Below are 20,627 nucleotides of genomic sequence, written 5' to 3' on the forward strand. Positions count from 1 at the left end.
GTGGCCCTTTGCACTTACTCCACCTCTTCCCCATTCCCCCGTTTCCCTCCATCTTTCCTTCTCATTCTGTCCGGACTGGCCTTGGCTCAGTGCCCAGAAAAGTGCTGGCTGACTTTGCAGGCCAGACAGGAGTTGGAAGACAAACTACCCAATACAGGCTGGGAGCAGATAGAGACGGAGTGGGGGATGCATGGCGGGAGGGGAAGGGGAAAAAAAAAAAAAAAAAAAAAGGAGGGAGTTGGTTGTTCAGAGATGGAAGGATAGTTCCAAAGGGATTTGAGGTAAAGCGTGCTGGGGCATTGATTTGCAATTCCAATGAAGCCTTCCTACAGTGAATTACACACCGACACACTCAGGCTTAAGTGTGCATAAATAATCACGGCCAGCTCTGTCCCATAATGGATGGTACTACCGTAACAAAGTTAGTGGGGTTGTCTGCTGCGGAACAACATAAACATTAAAACCATTATGAGAAGTGCCAGGGTGGATTAAGATTGCATCAGGGCGCTCCCGACATGTCTTAGCTTTGGTGCCATGGCTATGAATAGACCTTGCGAATTCGGTCTCTCTCTTGGGATTGAAATCTTTTAGAAGTTATTAGTTATTTCAATAATTAATCTTGGGGCGAGTGCATTAGTTCATCATTTCACATATCTATCACAAAATCCCCGCATTTAACATCATCAAAGCATCGACATCGGACAACATGTTGTACAGTGGTTAGCACTGCTGCCTTACAGCAAGAGGGTCCTGGGGCCTTTTTGTTTTATCTCCACGTCTGTGTTTCCTCCTACAGTCAGAGATATGCAGGTTCCAACCAATCCTCCAAAGTCAAAGTCAAAATACGTTGTTTGTAACTGCCCTTTAGAGGGATGAAGGAAGTCCTAGGCACAAAAACAGAAAAAGTCGCTGAACACATTTGTAATAATGTGATTGTTTGATTGAAAATCTGATTGTAGATTGGTTTGTTTTTCATAGCTTCAGTACTTTCGAAACTATGGAATCTATAATAAACAGAGATTGTTTTAAACTTGCGGTAAGCCAAACAATGTTAATTATTTGAGAATGAAAAGGAAAAAATGTCTTGGTCTGCGAGTTGAAACATATCTGCACCACAAAAATAATGAGCCTTATTTATTGCCTAACTCAAAAGTTTACTCATAAAAAATCTTTTACCACATCAATTTTATGGCATCTTTGGTAAATAAACAAACTAGACTGAAAACATAACCTTGGAAAAGGTAATGATCGAACATAACTCCAATGTACACAACAAAGACAAAAGTAAAACACCACCGACCCCCTTCCCTCATTAATGCCAACAAGGTGTGGCTGGGTTAGCTCAGTTGGTAGAGAGGACGCACATACGTAGAGGTTTACTCCTTGATGCAGCGGCCGCAGGTGCAACTCCGACCTGCGGCCCTTTGCTGCATGTCATTCCCCCTCTCTCTCCCCTTTTGTGTCTTCATCTATCCTGTGAAAATAAAGCCCTAAAAATGCCCCAAAAAAATAATCTTAAAAAATATATATATATATGAATGCCAACAAGGTGATGTTCAGCATTTTGAACACTTGTCATTTCATACTTTTCACCTACAGCACTTTCTGAGACAAAGCACTTTTTGAGACAAAGCATTTATGAATACTGTAGCTGTGGGATAGAAACTGGCTGTGTTGGCTCAGTGCTGAAAGCCAGCCAGCCAGCCAACCAGTGTCTTAGCTCGCAGTGTTAATGTGAGTGTAATCTCCTCTATTCACAGGGGTGATGCATGCAAGCAGGCATGTGTTGTTAACGGGCCCCTATGGAGTGCGAACCAGAGATTAGTGTGGTGAAGGCTTGTTGTACACAAAGACAGCAGCGCAGCTAGATGCCAGACAGAGTGGCTTTCTACACGTCTGCGAGATGCCCGGCCAACAGCAGGGAAGAGTAACAAGAGAGGAAGAGAATGAACGATCCACTGTGGAAGCAGAGGAGGATAAAAAAATACATGAGAATAAAGATGGGAATAATAGATGCACAGTGGGTGGAGGAGGTTGGGGGTGGCAGGTGGGAGAAATATTGGATATTGGTGCATTAGCAATGTTGCCACTACCCGAGCATTTCCTCCACTCCACAGTGAAAGACAGAGAACAGAGGGAGGAAAAGAAAGATGGAGGTAGTGCAAGGACAGATGGAAAGAGCAGCGACGGATGGTTGGTGGATGGATGGATGGACGGCACTAAACGATCAGTCAATGAATTAACAGCCCGTGATGGGCCAGCGTGCGAGCCAGTGTGTTACCACGGGACTTTGTTTGCCACCGCTGCCAACAATCAACTCAGCCATGTTTGTTTACGTCAAGAAGTGGACACTGATGAGAGGACAGCGACAGGGACGACAGACTGAAACAACAGAGCAGAGAGATCAACTGTGGGACGATCAAAAGGACTTCAAGATCTAAGAGTTTTACAGATTTCATGTTTAGTTTGATTGGAGGTGTGATATATTTCTATTCGTTTAGTTCAGCTTCTGGGTGGCATTGTTAGAACAGCTGTTGACTAGTGTATTAGTGGTATTATTGGTCCTCTCACTGTATCATTTTTGGTGGTTAACTGTAATACAGGCAGACTGACATACCGTGGAACTAACCAAAGAGCCAGAATAAGAAGAACTGTAAGTGGGGAAGTAAAGTTGTTTGACGGCACTTCGTTTACTGCTTATGTAAGGATGTTGTTGAGGAGTTAATAAGCTGTACTGACATACTTCCATTGCACCAGCGCGGGAATGTCGCCACACATACCAGACACCACAACTCTGGTATACTGAAAAATACAGAGTGCTTTCCCTGGCGGCGATAGGCTTAATCAGCATTGTGTGTGAACTCATTTGGCAAGAGCTTGAATGTAACAGATGTTCATTTATATGTAAAAGTTCTACACTCCAGCTTTACGTAAATATTAATACCAGTGCCTGTATAGTAACAGATAGACTGTAAAGGACTGATGTCCCTGCTGAACCCACTCATACCGAATATGAAATCACTATATGAAAAAAACCTTAGTGATTTGTGCAGAGATTCACAAACCAAAAAGGAGAAATGAGAGTAAGTTCCCTGCTGTCTCCGACTCGCTCTCATTCAGGTTGTTATTTCAGAGATTCCAGTGGAAGATCTCCGTGATCCCGACAGACGGCAGGTTACTCAAGGATAGTATTTTCCCATTGTGACCCTCCATAAGTCGCTCAAATTCGCTCTCTCCTTCCTCTCTCTGATTGAGCCATTAAGCCAGCCAAGCCAGCTGATTAATATACTGCGTGTGTCAGGCTAAATTGATTCATTGCAGTGAATGATTTGATGAGGGGTCAGTCCACAAATCTCCCAGGACTAATGTGAAGCTAATGGCAAATGACAACAGGATCAAGCTACACACTAAGACAGCCTGCGTCCTCAAGGTCAGAGGAGTGAGTCAGTGCACAGTTTGGGAAAAACATGAAAGTTGCTGGGGATTGGATACAGAAAGGTAAGTTCTACACTTAGGGAAGAGGTTCTGCACAGAATGGTAGAGACAGCTGATGAAAATGAAGATCCAGGAAATCACAATCAAGGAGTTGATATTGGTTTTACAGGAGTTATTCACCTAGATAAAATAAAAAAAGATTAATTGCAAAGAACATATTTTTAGACATGAAGAGAGTTTCGGTTTGATTTGCTCTAATATTCGTCTCAAGGATTTTTCAATGGTGAATGAAATTGTGGTCGTGCAAAATCACGGAAAAAATGACATTTGAGAAACTAAACGGCGACATGTCTTTGTAAGATGTCACTGTTGAGGTTTCATTGAAACTAGAGCTGCAACTAACACTAACAATAATCATATACTCTGGTGTAAAAATATCCAAAAACTACCCATTATAAAGTTCCAAGAGCCCAAGGTGATGTCTTCAAATTGCTCCAAAACCAAAAAACATATTCAGTTTACTATCATGCAAGACAAAGCAAGGAGAGGCTGGAACCAGCTAAAAACAGGTCACAAATATCAACATTAATTTAAAAAAGAAAGAAAAAAGGCTCAGTAATTTCCTAACCTTAATGTCAGTAGTGCATTTGTTGTGGACTATTTTCAATTGTGTATTAATAAACATTTGGTGCTCTCGTGAGTGTTTGTGGCAGCAGGACAGTGTGTGTGGGATTGAGTCAAAATGAAATAGTGTGTGTATTTGTGGTAATTAAAGAACATATCAGTCAGTGCAACATTGAGTAGGTTTACATGCTCACTATTATTCCAAATATGACAATATTCCGAATTCGATTCAGGTCATGGAAACAGCATAATCCGTTTGGATATTCCATATAAGGCCGTTTTCCAAATTAAGCATTTTCGGATTAATACATGTGGGATATGCTGGTATTATTCGGGTTTTAGAAGCATTATTTGGACATGTATACAGCACATTCAGAATATGGGGGTTTTACCGCAGTTTATGGCCTCTTGCCTGTTTATGGCTTACGGCCTGCTTACGGTCAGCGCTGTGCGTTGCTGTGGTTGTGCGAAGCAAACCAAATAGCAAACAGTTTGCAAGGCTGTGGTAAAGATGCATGCCCAAAGAAAAAAAAAGGAGAAACAGCTACTGTTAAACACTATGAAAGACTTGGATCAACAGGTTTTTGGATTTGCGCAAACATTGCAACACCGACCTTTTCAAGAAGGTGGTTGAAGGGTTACATGTCTGCCACCGGTGGAAAACTTTGAAAGAATCCTATTTTGCATGGCTAAAATAATCACGCTCATTAACCGTCTAAAGGCCGGGACACACCAGCCAGACGGCCGACCGTCGACAGAAAAGCCAGTCGAGATGATCAGTCAGGTCCCTGAGGTCCAAAAAACTGCCTCGGGACACACTGAGGCGACACCGACTTGAGAAACGTAATACGTCTCCATAGCAGCAGGCGGCGCTACTCTAATTGTTGCCCAAGAAATGAAAACCGGCAGCTGATTGGACGAACACGTCACATGGGTTTGTTTTCTCCGGAAATTCAAAGCCAGACTGTCATGGCGGCTTGTTCAGAATACGATCTCATATTGTACTAAAATAGTTCACTGAAACATGTTTCTGAAAACATTTTAAGCGAGAAATAGGACATGCAGTTGCTGAATCTTCATTTCAGCTCAACAAAGGTCAGTTTAAAATATTTTCGTCAGATTTTGAGAGACTCTAGTCAGGCTCATTCCGCTCGCCATTTCCGGGTGAGTCCCGACTGCCCTGTCTCCGACTGAACATCTCAGGTCGCCCAAAATGAACGCCGACAGCCCCCCAGACTGACGACGGCACGGGACACACCGAACAGACTCGAGTCACTGACCTCGCCAGACTGTCCCACGACCGATTATCGGCCCTGTGTGTCCCGGCCTTAAACAGCTCAGTAGGAATATTGTCTTTTTCGGAATAAAGCTGATCTCATAAAGTGGTGTAGGTATGACACGCCAATTCGTATGCCATTTTGGCATGTTATCAAGACGCATAATCGCTTTTTTTTCTGAATATTGTCATATTCGGAATAATAGTGGAATGTTGGTGTGCGTGTAAACTTACTCAATGTTGGTTTTGTCTTTTAATGGGATTTGAGTGAAAAATATGGAATATCAGAATACTATTCTTTTAATAAGTCTTATCACGGCATAGAATACTTTTATAAATTGATTTTCAAAGACACAAAAAAGATTCTACAAGCTATTTTCTGGTACTTTATAGAACATGTTATGGTAAAGCTGTAGTTTTGGAAGGGCAGGGTTTTTAAAGAGCTTTTAGTTACTGTATTCTGGGCAAAGTGGGATTTTCAGATTTTCAATTCATAACTGACGCATGCTCATTTTCCAGTAACATGAATGCGAGGAGCCAGAAAATGGAAGACAAAAATGAAAAATGTATGAAGCACAGAAAATGTGACAGCCTTTAAATTGGAGCGATTTGGGGACTAGTGTATAAAGACACATCTAAACCTGCTAAAGCCTTCCATTTTTCCATTCTGCAACTCCTGTGTTGCTCTTGGCCTCCCACAGAGCTGTACCTGAGTGTATGGCCCGAACCCTCGCAGGGGGAAACAACATCAACCAAATGACTGAATAATTGAATGACCAAATGAAACAGCCTGCGCTGCTGAGCGGATCAATAGACTCCACTACTCCCCATTAGGTATTCACTGCTAGCCCTCCCTCCCTTTCCATCTCCCAATTTAGTTTTCTTTCTTTTCTCTTTCCAGTTCCTTTCTTTCTCCCACTCTTCTTATTTCGTGTTCTTGCCATATGTCATTTTGTCTCTATCCTGTTATCTTTCTTCCTCTTTCTGTTTCGGTCCCACTCTTCATCCCTCTTTCTTGCTGCCTTTCTATCATTCTTTTTTCTCCTTCCCTTTTCTCTCCATTCAAGTCTTTGTTTTTCTCTTAAAAAAAAACTTTAAATCCTCCTGACCACGTCTGCAGTGACAGCCCCCCTCTTCTTCCTTCTCTTTCTCTCTTTTCATCTTGCATATCAAATATGGACATGCAGTTTTCTTTTTTTTAATATTTATTCTGCTTCCACCGAGGGTATCAAACCAATATATCAAGTCAATATTAGATTTTTATTAAAAAACAGACTTTGCCAAGTCAGTGTGGTCGACCTTATGATGGATATGATGCAGTTTGATTGACGATTAGTTTATTATAGAGCTGATGAACACACTGGTTGTGTATGTAAAGCCCTTAACTTCGACTTACTGTGTTGTGACAGAACGTACTGATCAGAAGCTGACAAGAAACAATAGTAAACTGGTATGATATTGGCTATCAGCACACACAAATCAGCTACTAAAGCAAATCAGCTACAATTCCAAAGTATTGTTATCCGCTTTGACAGACTGCGTTTTAAGAGTAGTTTCAACATTCTTTCACTTCTCCCACTGAGAAAACTGCATTCCGTCACCCCCGTCTTCACCACACTCCCTTCCCTCTTTCCCCGTCACAATCCAGCTCTGTAAATATGAGCCTGGCCCGCATCAGAGATCCCATCTCAGGAGACGATGGCGTAGTCAGCGAGGCAGAAATACACTGTTGGATTTCACAAAAGAGGTTAACAGGTGAACGCAGAGAAGGGAAGAGAGATGGGAAATGGATGAGCAGTGGTGTTTTTCTGTGTTGCCACCTCAGTCAATCCTCATGAACACCTCCATGTATCTACCTGATCAGATGAATGGTGGCCACTGAAGCAGAGTACCCTTCTGCTTTTTCAGGTACAGTATGTAAGGATGTTTGTGGGATTAAACATGTTTACAAGAGCAGAAAACAGTGTGGACATTCTGCTGATCCTCCCCTGTGCAAATGGTGAGTTATGGCCAGTGTTCAGGTTTAAGCTATGAATTACATTTGGTAAGCAATAAGCATTGAAGGTACTGGTGTGTGTAGCTTTTGGTGTTCTTGAGAATTAAAGCCATATTTCTCACAAATGAAAATCTCAAAGTTTGTTGCTTCCCTTTTCCTTGCTGTTACTCTGCTTGTGATTGTAAGGCAAGAAGGGCAGCAGCAAATAACAATCCTTTATTAAAAGGTAAATATGCATTTCTGCCAAAACTCCAGCCTGCGCCTAGAATTCATTCATGCCCGTTCCTCTCCTCCGCACCTCCAAATGCTACCAGACAATTGCCGCCGCATTGCTAACACGTAGCAATCTACTGCTATCAACATTAGCATTGTAGCTGCCATTTATTACAGCGCTACCGGGAGTTCCGAGTGGTGCCTTTCCATTGTTACTGATTGCTCATTATTCTGAAACCTAAATTTTCCAAAGAATGTCCCATTGGACAGAAAGCCCATTTGTCCGATACGCTGTTCCCCCGAAAACAAGCACCCATTGCTCCGAAAATACACACTCTCCCTGTACTTAAGAAGATTCATGGCCAGCAATCAGTCAGCCCTGCCTACTAATGTTTCACACCCTCTTTCCCCCGGTTGATTGGGACGCAGCGACGCTGGCTCTGCAAAATGGTCTCGAGAAAGAGCTTGTTTTGGTGGAACAGTTGCACCCTGCAAATGAAAACGCCACATACAATATTAATGAAGTTAACTGTTCACACAATACAGTAACGGTGAGCTAGTTAAATTATCTGGATACATGGTTAAATGTAATTTTGTCTTACCAGCGTATTGCCATGTGTATTTCGGCCATAGCAACCCCGTCAATCGGTCCCAAAATGTCCCAGTTAAGAGTAAATGCCGTAAACATATTCTTTGTAAGTCTTTCCAATCATTTCCCGAAAGAAACAAGCAGGCATGTCTTATTATTACACAATCCAAATGTTTCTTCAAAACTTGGCATTTTCATCGTGTAGCTTACCAGCTCAAAGTTTGTTATTGTGTACCGTAGCAAAGGTTTTGAGAGAACGGCAACGCACAGAGAGCGCAAGGTTAGGGACAAAGCCTGATGCTCCAGAAGTCAGGCTATTCAATGCATATGTTTCTGTGACCTACCCTGTATTTGGGGGTATTTGATCAGCATACTTAGTCCAAATCTGATAGTTGAGCTGGTGGTCTCAGTTCCTGCCAGGTAGACAGGTTGACACCGAGTTGCCATAGTTGAACTCAGTTATGGGAATGTGCTTTTCCTAAAGAAACAATCTAAAGTGCTCAGTATTTGGGTCAATGACAAGAAAGGGTTGGCAAGATGAGAAAATTGAAAAACTTTGAAAAAGCTTTTTTAAAAGGCATCCTTGAGTTTCGTTAAAATGTATATTTTGTGTTATTGTACATTGTATTTCATTTGAAATAGGATTTTCACCATTTTTTTTTTTTTACAAAGATAGGACCAAATGGACCTAAAATGTCAAGTGGTGTAACAACAAATGATTGATAAATATTTAATATTTCATCCACTACAAATGTTTGTGAGTGCACTCATACAAATATAACTCCTGTTTCAAAATTCCACCCAAAAATAGATTTTTATACTTCTAAATTTAAATTATATGTGTTCTTGCAATATCAAGTGGTAGACGTGCTGGAAACAACATTTGTTTTCTAAATAATCTTGGACAAATTGTGTAAAAAGTCTTAAAAATGTGTTTTTACAGTGGAGTAGAGTATTACATTTCATCAAACATTAATTTACCTGCACATGATCATATTTTCAAGAAAAATACTGGTTACCCCATTTGACACAAACCAGTTTCACCACCTGATGTGATGCTGCTATAGTCAAAAACCTTGTGACACTATCAAGCACTGCAGTCAAAGTAGTTTATTGAACTTGCCGTTTGATTTACAAATATTTCATTGAGGTAACAATTTACTTTATTAGTGGTTAATACTCATTAGATTAAATTAAACAACTAAGATCTTAACAAAGTGTGTGTGTGTGTGTGTGTGTGTGTGTGTGTGTGTGTGTGTGTGTGTGTGTGTGTGTGTGTGTGTGTGTGTGTGTGTGTGTGTGTGTGTGTGTGTGAACAGAGTGTTTGTGTGTGAGAAAGAGGTAGATAGATGGGTAAAAGAGAGAGGGAGAAGCAAGTCTGTTTAGGGTTGTGCATGCCCTTTAACATATTTATAGTTAACTTATCATGCATTTATCTGAATTCAATTTGATCAACTTTAAACAGCATTTTTAATATTTAAGTAACATTTTATACTTAAATTAAATAATCCTTGAATGTTTTAGGTGTTTTAAAGCTGCTGTTCATGTACCACATTAGGGGTCACAGTTCAACTGCCTCATTCTATTTTATTAAATTGTTAGAAAAATATTGTAACATTTGAAATTTATAATTATTATTTAAGGATAAACACATACAAACAGTTCTAAAGTAACTAAATTCATATAACCTCTTGAACCAGTAACTTAACTAGTTATATTTGAAAATATTGGCCAAAAATTGAGAGACTTGTAATAGGAGTCAAATGTAACCGGTTACACCATTTGACATTTCAATGTAAAATCTAATTTGTCAGGCATTATAATGGCAACATGGCATCATGACTTTGCGTAAATATATACGCCACTTTCATAAAGCCAAATGGCGTGTTATTTTACGCCATTTTCGGCTATCCACGTGTATGATACATGCTGGAAACAGCTGATGTAAACAGACCCACCACGTGGCCTCGCCACGTTGCGCGTTATCGCGAGAACGCAACGTACTATCGCGAGAACAACGTCACACGCCTGGCAAGAAAAAAAAAAATGGTTGAGTTTAGGAAAACAACACAGGGAAAGGCTTTACAAAACAGTGACAAAAACACGGAAAATAACGACTAAAACACGCTTACGACAACAACAAATGGTTGGGTTTAGGAAAGAAACATTGGGTAAGGCTTATTAAAAACAAAAAATTAAAAACAAAAAACGGCCGAAAAATCGCCACCCGCGAGGCGCGAACCCGGCTCTCCCAGGTGAAAGTCCTGTGTTTTACCCATCCGCTACCACAACCTACCTCCTTCCTTTATACCACTCGCTACGGCGGAAATGGACTCGCAATATAGGCCAATGGCGGCCGATTTGCGTTGATATACACGCAAAAATGCTATTATGCGTCTTCATAACACGCAAAAACGGAATACAAATTGGCGTGTCATACATACGCCAATTCATGAGATAAGTCTGATAATGGACACATATATCAGCATATGGCCTTGGTGTAAATAATCAAACATCATTTTTACACTAAATACTATTTTTTATTCAAAAGAATGTTTTTAAATGTTTTACTTGGGTCCTACCATTTGACATGTTAATCAAAGAACTTATGGAGCTAGAACTGAATTTACCCTAAAAATGTCTTATTAACTTATATTTATCAGAGAGTTACTAACATTGTGATGCAGTAGTTATGCTGAGCAGGGGTCCTTTTCTTTGATGTAATTTGATGTAAGCTCTTTTATTAAGAAATTTGCCCTTTTTAAGCAAGCAAAATATTTTGTACATTTTTGCCATTATCCTCCAGTCATTCTCTTAAAATTGATTAAAACCAAACTCTTTAAAATATGGCCTCTAAAAAAGTATGTATTGACATAATCTGTCTGTTTTTTTAATTTTAGTATGTATTTAACCTTATAGACACAAAAAAAATGGGCGTCACGTCATTTGCAGAATATTAGAGGGACTATGTGCATTTGCATGAGTGAATAAGTAAGTGTAATGAGTAAGCATCCTGGATGTACTTCCGTTGATCCAGACTGCCTGCATTAAATATATGCAAGTAAAAGGTGTTCCTGTTTTGTCAAAATCCAGCCAGCAATACCAATGAGATAAAAGCAGGTGAAACACAATATAAAATGCAGTGTAGCTGCCAATCTTCTCGGTGGCTGTTTTGTTTGTTCATGGTAATTATACCCTTGTTTCTAAATTAAAGTGGTAATGGTTTATTACCTCCACCAGCTAACATTTGATGAGGTTAGGTTTTTATTCTGTCTGTTCTCTGTTTGTCTGTTTGGCGGGATATATCAAACTGAGGAATGGATCTTCTCATCTTGTCTGCTGAATTGAACAAAAGCTTGATGATGGTTCACATGGGTGACGTCACCAATTGTGTTGCTAAGGAAACTGCGGGTGTTATTGCAAAAAAAAAAAAACCAGGATTTAAGAATCAAGACTCTGAAAAACCAATTAGGAGAGGATGCAGCTCAATTTGCAGCTGTTATTCAGAATGAGTGTATATCTTTAACAATGTCTCGCTATCCGTCTGATCTCCCGTCTACACACACACACACACACACACACACACACACACACACACACACACACACACACTCTTACTAAGCACGTTGTTCACACACAGCCGCTCAGGTCAGTGCATGTTCAGCGACAGGGATGAAACCTGCCTGTCATGTCTCGGGTATGCCAATAGACAACAGGATTACCGTAACATTAAAATATAGGCAAATATCATATGACAAGAATAAATATACCGTCTATAAATTGTCATTTTATATTATGGGCACCACTTCCAGTGAATGGCCAGCAGTGCGCTGTTTGTGGACTTGGTGTGAGTTACATAAACATTAGGTCTGGATCTGAATATTCAAATATTCGTTCGATGGGTAGCTATTTGATTTTAAATTTTGGGATTTGAATGTTTGGTTGTTTTTTTAAACGTGCATGCAGGCTGAAATTCACCGTGGTGTTTTTTTCGGATTAAGCTGCATGCTAAATGTCCGCTAGCCTCTGGCTTATTTAGGCAGCACTAGGTCGTCCATCTCAGCCAAGAACAGAGAAATGTTGAGTTACAAGTGAGCACTAAAGTCTGATGTTTGTAGAGGTCTGTACGGTCTGGGTGTCGTTTTCAGGCAATCTGGCATAATGCCAATACAGTGAGGTGCTCGCTGGCTAAGCATTCATTCGCACACACTGCGTCGGTCGTCACCCGTCACACAGTACGGTAAACACTCATGTCTTCCTGTTTGTTTTGAATGCCTGCGACAAAAAGTTAAAAGGGATACTTCACCGATTAGCATTAAGCTTTGTATCAGTAGAAACCCGGTAGTATTTTCGAATGACCACGTTTCCCTCCCTCATGTCCCCCCCGAGACTAGATTTCTCTGTACTGTGGGTCTGGAAAAAAGCCTCTGATGACGCAAAAATCGTCATTTAGCGTTGGACTACAGCCAGCTAGTTACGCATGTTTTCAACCCGCCCATAGGGGGTGGGACTCTACCCGATCTGAGGCGATGTGAGCAGAGTGTCAGCCATCTTGAAGCTTCGCTAAACAGGCTCTCGTCTTTTCAGCAGCAAACTTTTACAACAATTGTGTGCATTCAAACTACCGCACATGTGTACCACCGGGATACATATGTACAGATCGGAGAATACGCAGGACACTTTATTACAGACGGAATACTCGCTAGCCGGTAAGGGGACATCCTCAGTGGTGAAACGCGGAACGAGGGCAAGAGTATGAGCTAGGTGGAAAACTAACGCTAGCCAGCCACCTGTCCCATTAATCCTGCTTGCAAGTGTCCGCTCATTAGACAACAAACTGGACTACGTCCAACTTCAACGAAACTCCCAACGCGAGTTCAGAGACTGCTGTGTTTTTTTTTTTGTGGAAACATGGCTGCACAACAGTGTACCGGACTATCCAGCTACAAGGCCTGCAAGGCTTTCGAACAGATAGAGATGCTGCTCTGTCGCCGGGTAAGACTTGTGGAGGTGGACCGTGTTAACACGAACTGCCTGTTGCAGAAATGGGGTGCTTGTATCCAACGAACTGCTAACTGCTGGTGGAGTTGGTGACTGTTAAATGCCGACCATTCTACATTCCACGCAAATTTACGGCTGTGTTTATACTCGGTGTTTACACCAAGTGCTAATGCTAACACTGCGTTAGCTGAACTTTACAGAGCCTATAATGTGTGTGCACTAAATGTAGCCTATTTCGTATGTCGTTTTTATATGATGTCATTTTTATATATTTTAAATGTGTAACACCACTTGAGCCACGGTGAAACGTACGTTGTTTCGTGTATAAGGTTGAAATGACAATAAAACACATTTGACTTTACTCGGTTGACCACCTCTCTGTAAGCGGTAGGCGTAGCTTGGGGGTGGCCTCGTAGGGAAGCGAAGCAAGTGCATTCTGGGAGTTGTTGTCTTTCATCCACATGAGCCAAAAATACATTTTCTGGCTTTGCTTGGTCTAAAAGGCACCAACTTCTAAAAAATGTTAACAGTTCTACTATATAAATGACCCAATTTAATACATATTAATCTTTCCAGCGGTGAAATATCCCTTTAAGTCCGAATCAACTTTTGGAGAAAAGCAACCCGATGTCAACCTGCTGTGGACAATCACGTAACATTAACCGGCTATCAGACTCGTCAGTCGCAGCGTGTGAGTCCCATAACGTTACAGTAAAAAAAAGTTTTAAACACTATAAAAAGGTAAAAAACGAAACACAAGCACTGGACTGCTCAGGATTTAACAGGTGACTGTGTCCTGCAACAACATCTCTCGCTTCATCGCCTTCTATTTTCTCTCTTTTTCCAAAGCTGCTTCAAGTGAGGTCGGAAATGTTGGTTTCCCCCGCCGCTGCCATCACTGCCGCCACTGCCGAAGCTTCGAATATTCGCTGTTGGAAAGTACCGAAGCTTCGAAGTTCAAAATTGGTATCAGTACAGCCCTTAGCAGCAAAATGGAACATGATGCAAGCAAGAACCCTTTAACACAATGGATAGAAGTATTGTTTTGATGAAAGAAATATCCCACTGAGTTCTTCAGACAGCCTGTCAAGATGAGTGAGAAGTTCTGGGGTGTGATTTGATCGGGGGAGGAGGTAGTAACAATTCACATTTAAAGGGATGGGTCACCAAAGTATATTGCAAAATAATATTTACCATCAGGGCATTAATTGATCCATGCACATGGTTTTGAGTTTTATTTAGTTTAGTTTTGAGGTCTTGTCTGCCTCCACTCCAGTAATTTGAAAAACTCTACAGCAATGCATCTTACCAAAGAAATATCGGTATCGGCTGATATTGACCTCGTTGACTGCCATCGGCAAAAAGGATGGCATTCACCGATGGCAGTGGCCAGTGTTTATGTGTTGATTTTTTTTGTGGTCGACTCGGACCACAGTCCGCCGGCAGATGCTTCTACTGCAGCTGCTGATTCGGAGACGACGCCACTGATTTGACATGACGCGTTTCGACACGAGGAGATATTAGGAAGGAAGGTGTTGCAGGTTGTTCCCAAATAATTTTCATAGCTGAAAATGCATGTTGTGGTTAGGGAATGTAATGTAGTCAATAGCTCTCACAAGAAGAGGCATTCTAAGAGTATCAACGATGCTCGCTGGAAATCAGTATAATGATCATTGCGCTAGCTACTGCGTATCACTTACCTGCACAGTGTTGCGTGAGACCACGGAGCTGTATTCAACCTCAGGCTCCTTTCCTGTCGGTATGCAGGCTTCTGGTATCTGAGCTCTAATTGCAGCTCTGGCAAAGAGAAACAAGCAGCCAGCCGGAGGGAGAGACGGTTTACAGTCAGACAGTCAGCAGGGGGAGCACTGCTTCTCTGGGACACTGATTTATTGGACAATTTCACAGCAGTGTCCGCAGTAATGGGACAGGATAAATGGCTGACCCTTCAGTGACTGAACTGACTCCTGGGGAAGAGCAGAACTGGCTTGCACTGTGCATGTGCGGTGTGTGTGTGTGTGTGTGTGTGTGTGTGTGTGTGTGTGTGTGTGTGTGCTTATTGTGTATGGATGTGTCAATTATCCATCCTTTGTGGAGTGTCTGTTTTATTTCCCTTTGCTGTCTCTCTCTCTCGCTCTCAGTGTGGGTTTTTAGTGTGCAGTTTCATCTCTTTGTTTGTTATTCTTCAGTATTATTTTCTATACCTCCCTATGCCAACAGTCTCACACTAATTTGAAATCTCCTCTTCATCCCTCCTCCACTATAGTGTTTTGACTAATTTACTCTCTGCCTGTGTCATCCTTAAGCTCTGTCCTCTGAGTTTCTTCTGTATGTGTTCTCCCTTTTCTTTCCCAGCACACAGTCACTCTGTACCATTACTCTTTCCTCTTGCACATCTCTTCATTATCTTTTTCATCTTTCATCTTTCTCTTTGTGTACATGCCAGTGTGTGTGTACAGTTTTTTTTTTACTACGGTATATTCCCCACTCGTATAAGCGCATCAGTGTGCTCATATATGTGGGATCACACTCAAGCTAAACAGTCATACTGGAACTTTTCATAGCTTCCAACATTATTTGTAAGTTGTGAAAAAGAGACTCTCTACTGCACATCTGCTCCAGCACTGGTGGATGTCAACTCGGCACTAAACACTGAGGCTCCATTGAAACATGCTTTTAAAGGCTGGTGTTTTGGGATTAAAGTCAGTGATAAAGAGTATTTTTTGCGAGAATACAATATCTTTAAAAGACTACAGTTCAGTTTCCTCAAAATGTAGCTTTTTGGCAGGGTGCTGAAGCCTACCATGTTTAGATAATTCAGACTCACTTGTAGATATTGTAATATATTTTGCTAAATTCTTCATTGTGTGTCCTCTATATTTTGACATTTTTGAAAAACATAACACATGGAGAGTAGACACATTTTTGAGCTGACACAAACAACAGTCATTCTGCAAAAGTGGTACTGGGTGCCTGGGTAGCTGACCTGGTAGAGCAAGCGCCCATATAGAAGTTTACTCCTCAACGCAGAGGCCACGGGTTCAACTCCAACCTGAGGCCTGTTGTTGTCATTCCCCCCTCTCTCCCATTTCATGTCTTCAGCTGTCCTGTAAAAATAAAAGGCCAGTACAGTTTCTCATTTACTGGAATTTGAAATATCCGTCAAAATAGAACTTTTTTGTTCAAGGGTTATCTACCAACTTTCAATGGAATCTATTTGCTGCGTTTTGGGATATAGACATAGTTTACATCGACGACAATTCATTCAGGGGATTGCTCCGGTGCTGCTTGATGATCTGCCATGACACTGACAGAAGTGTGGTTACTGCAGATTAGTAAACCTTGCTTTGTATCTCTACAGTAGATTCCTGATCCTAATGACATCATTTCATAGAGAGCATACAGTTAGAGGGTGATGACCAACCACATTGCCATGGATTCTTTTTTACCCACAGGCCCATGTGGGAAAGCTTAGGTTCTCCATCCTTATATCCGATTTACGGTTTGTTTCTACGATTCTAAAATGAGAAGTTATTACTAACCTCAAATCATTTGTGTTTTAGTCTTTATAAGCTGTACTTGATGTTACCTAACACTGTTTCTTTAACTTCAACTTTCTGTGTCTTGTGCTCTACCTAAACACACACACAACACAACTGGATAAACCTCTCTCTCATGCTTTCTGTCCCACACACACACACACACACACACACACACCTACCAGCTAAGTGTCATGAAATTCCATTCCCTATGGTTATGGCGCTATACACACTGTGTCTGTGTGTGACTGTGTGTTTGTTTGTGTTATGTTGTTTGCATGTGTATATGTGCATGTCAGCACCTTTGCATTTGATAAGATGGAACATGGGGAATGGGCCCATTTCTTTTTGCTGCCATGGGATGCTTTGGCGAGAGACAACGCATCTTATTTGACCACCGGGGAGCATCGGAAAATACATCAACATGGAAGAGGATCAGGACTTCAGGTTTTGTCGTCAACACTATGTTTAAGCTGAAGAGGATTCCTAAGATTTGGGCATAAAACTGCAAATTCTGGCTAGTCAAAATGCCTTGGATGGTGTGCCCACTGTAAGTTAGTTTTACAGCTAAGACCAAAACATTGGGGCGAATAAACACAAATGGTCCAGCAGCCAAATTTGCGCAAATGAAGCAAGGCAATAATTCACTGTGGTTTCTGTCTGAACACACCTATTTGTGACGGTTTTAATTAATGTATCTTTGTGTGTGATGCCTGCTTTGTGTGACTCAATCATCTTGTGGTGATGTTGTGTAAGTACATATTTATTTTGATTTTAAGTTTCTCTTGTAAAAGATGACTTGATTTCAATGAGCCTTCCAAATAAAGCTTAACTAAATTTATCTATGCTGTTGGTGTCTGCTGACATTTATTATGAGGTCAGCTTGCCAGCAGCTTTCAGTCAACACTCGGAAACGCACACTTGACCAGATCGATCCACTGCTACAACTTCACTGTGGTCTGATACACGTATTTGGTATTGGAAAGCACATAAACATAAATAAGCTCGGGGTCAGAGACACACACTTTTTACACATTACACGAGTAAATGTACTGCCAGGCGCGCACACACACACACACACACACACACACACACACACACACACACACACACACAAAGAGCTGATAGCTGCCTATCTGTTGTGTTAAGTAAGGGCCTGCAGTCGCCGCTCTCCCCAGCAGAAAGGATAAACACAGTGCTGGATAAACCTCTCTCTCATGCATTCTGTCCCCTTCAAACACACACACACACACACACACACACACACACACACACACACACACACACACATACACACATACACACACACACACACACACACACACACCAGCAGCAGCAACTCTATCTCTCTCTTTCCTCTCATTCTGTTTCTCTAACACCACCCTCGCTTCTGCCCTCCCTTCGTGTACAGTATACTTCTCCATTTTTGCCCCCATTTGTTTCGTTTAAGTATCTCCATCCCTCGTTCATCCCATAACTCCTCTTATTCCCACACACACTCCTCCCTTCCTGCCCTCTCTCATCCTCATGTTGCTGCTTTACCTTCTTCTCCTAACTTCCCCTTTTCGTCTTCCCTACACTCTCTCACTAGCTACAAACTTCCTTGCCTCACTGCGCCTCTCCTCTCTCTCTCTCTCTCTCTCTCTCTCTCTCTCTCTCCCACACTACCTTCATTCATCCCAGCAATTCTGCTCTCTCCCTCCTGCCTCCTGTCTTTCATCAAAGTCTCAGACACCCTCCGGTGCAGACAGGGTCTTAGTTCCTCTGTTACTGAGGGTATTTTCACACCTAGTTGGTTTAGTGTAGGTACAGACCTGGAGCAGTGTAACCCTCAGTTCAGTTTGAGAAACAAGGTTCCATTGAAACATTATGTGACTTGCAGATAGAGTACCTCTCATATGGCTGGGTCAACATAAACAGGGTCACTTAAATGCTAACGTCACTTAATTTTTTTTAAATTCAGCATTTGGTCACAATAGGAAAAGTAAGTAAATGCACAGCACAGCAAATTGCTGCTATATGCAGATACAGTTATAACTTTTCATTGACTTCAGGCTTGGGTATGAGGAAATGCTGTACGGTCTGTGGTTTCAATCAAACGTCATCCTCTAAATCGGTGGAAGTCTAACAGGAACTGCAGTCGCCTTCATGTGCAGACCATCGCAGACCGAAAACCTTGATGAAAGGACAATTTGGGACAATCCAAACCAAACAGATTAAACTGTGTTCCAATCCATTTAGAGATATATAGATAGAGAAGATATTTAAGAATTTATCATATTTTACACCATTATACCATTTAACATCATCCCTATCCAGTGAAAACCATGTATCTCCAAATTTGGGAATTGTTCAGTTAAACTGAAAGGTATAATTGTACTTTTCAAACTAGATAAACTTTTTAAAAACCAATTGTATTTTCTAAATAATGTCTTTAAAGCACTGTCTAATGAATGAATTGTGACGATATTTTTAAGTTTTTGTTATTGTTGATATGGTTATTTTCCTCAGAATTTGCTGAAACTATTTCAACTGCACATTCTGTAATTCATGTACATTTTTATTAGTTCTACCCAACATGTCTTTAACTGTTTTTCTTATTTGCTCCATTTTATGTCAATTCTGGTATTCATCATGTTGTTGCTGCAGTGATCCAATATCCAATAGTTTTATCTTCCACCACAGATTGGAGTGTGAGTCAAAGAGTTACAACAAACATCATGATCCACAACACCATCTGTCCTACAAAAAGCTCCTGTAGACAATTTCTGCCAAATTTCTGGAATCACCGATACTGCTTCTCGTCTGATTTAAAGTAAGCTGACTGTAGATTTACAAACACTCTGACCTGCTCTGCGTCCAACATCATTGGGCCTCTCTGCCCCAGACACTTAGACACCCACCCTGCTCCCCACCCAAATGACCTAAGCACTAAATCACTGTGACACCCGCCGGCTACTGCTGCTACTGCTCACATAAAGGGGCGTACGCACAGAACATACATACATGCATATGTATTCGCACACAAACACAGCTCTTCATGCAAATGCTTTGAATAGAGATGAATAAAGATGCCTTCAGGTTTTTATGGACTTTACATATGGACTAAACCCTTGTCTGGGATGTGATTGAGTGTGTGTGTGTGTGTGTGTGTGTTGTGTGTGTGTGTGTGTGTGTGTGTGTGTGTGTGTGTGTGTGTGTGTGTGATGACCTTTCCAGATGTGGTGTGGTTTCCTCTAGAATAGGTTTTAATAAGAGACAGCAGTGCAGGAGAGCAGCAGCGGGGCACACAATACCTCTGATGTCGACATTATACACTCCTTCTCTGATATTCCCATTACACTGGTCATACATATTCACACCCACACTTGAGTGAAATAACACATGTGAGTCATTTCACATGCAACGCACACGACTATACACACAGAGCCTGTGTGTCTTAGGAGCAGAGTTGAGTCCGACTGATGGACTGGCGTCCACAGGTAACTACATACTGATCTGCTTACTTACACACACACACACACACACACACACACACACACACACACACACACACACACACACACACACACACACACAAACAGAGAGTAATCAGAGCAGCGAGCGTGGTCTCTCACAGCAGAATGATCTCTCTTGGCTTGCTGTTTGATCTCAACATTGCTGATGGGACCGGAGAAGCAGGTCTAGACCGTAACGCTCACCATATGTCTCCTGGAAACCACCGGGAACAAAACAAAGTCATCAACAGGCTGCCAGCAGCGGGCAGACCAAACTCTTTCACTCCCAAATGACCTTGAATTCATTCTAGCTGCGGCTGTATAGACACAAAGATACTTCAACGTTTCCAGCTCAGGACTCAAATGAGAAATTTATTTGTGCAATGAAGTCCAGGATCCTAGAGGCACATTGGGACCTTTGAGAAGTATGCCTGCTTTTACTTATGTATCAAGCTTC

The 20,627-nt window shown here is 41.5% G+C and overlaps 1 protein-coding gene across 1 annotated transcript in view; it reads right to left on the bottom strand.

Moving 5' to 3' along the window:
- The window catches only part of LOC120544259 (endothelin-converting enzyme-like 1), a 129,251-nt gene that overhangs the window by 96,435 nt on the left and 12,189 nt on the right, over positions 1-20,627 (bottom strand). Inside the window, exons 2-3 of the mRNA XM_039777899.1 lie at positions 16,121-16,241; positions 14,835-14,931 (exon numbers count right to left, since the gene is read on the bottom strand). The gene's annotated coding sequence lies outside the window, so the exon portion shown is untranslated. The remainder of the gene's footprint in view (positions 1-14,834; positions 14,932-16,120; positions 16,242-20,627) is intronic.

This window comes from Perca fluviatilis, chromosome 2 (genome assembly GCF_010015445.1).
Source record: "Perca fluviatilis chromosome 2, GENO_Pfluv_1.0, whole genome shotgun sequence".
Lineage (NCBI taxonomy): Eukaryota > Metazoa > Chordata > Actinopteri > Perciformes > Percidae > Perca > Perca fluviatilis.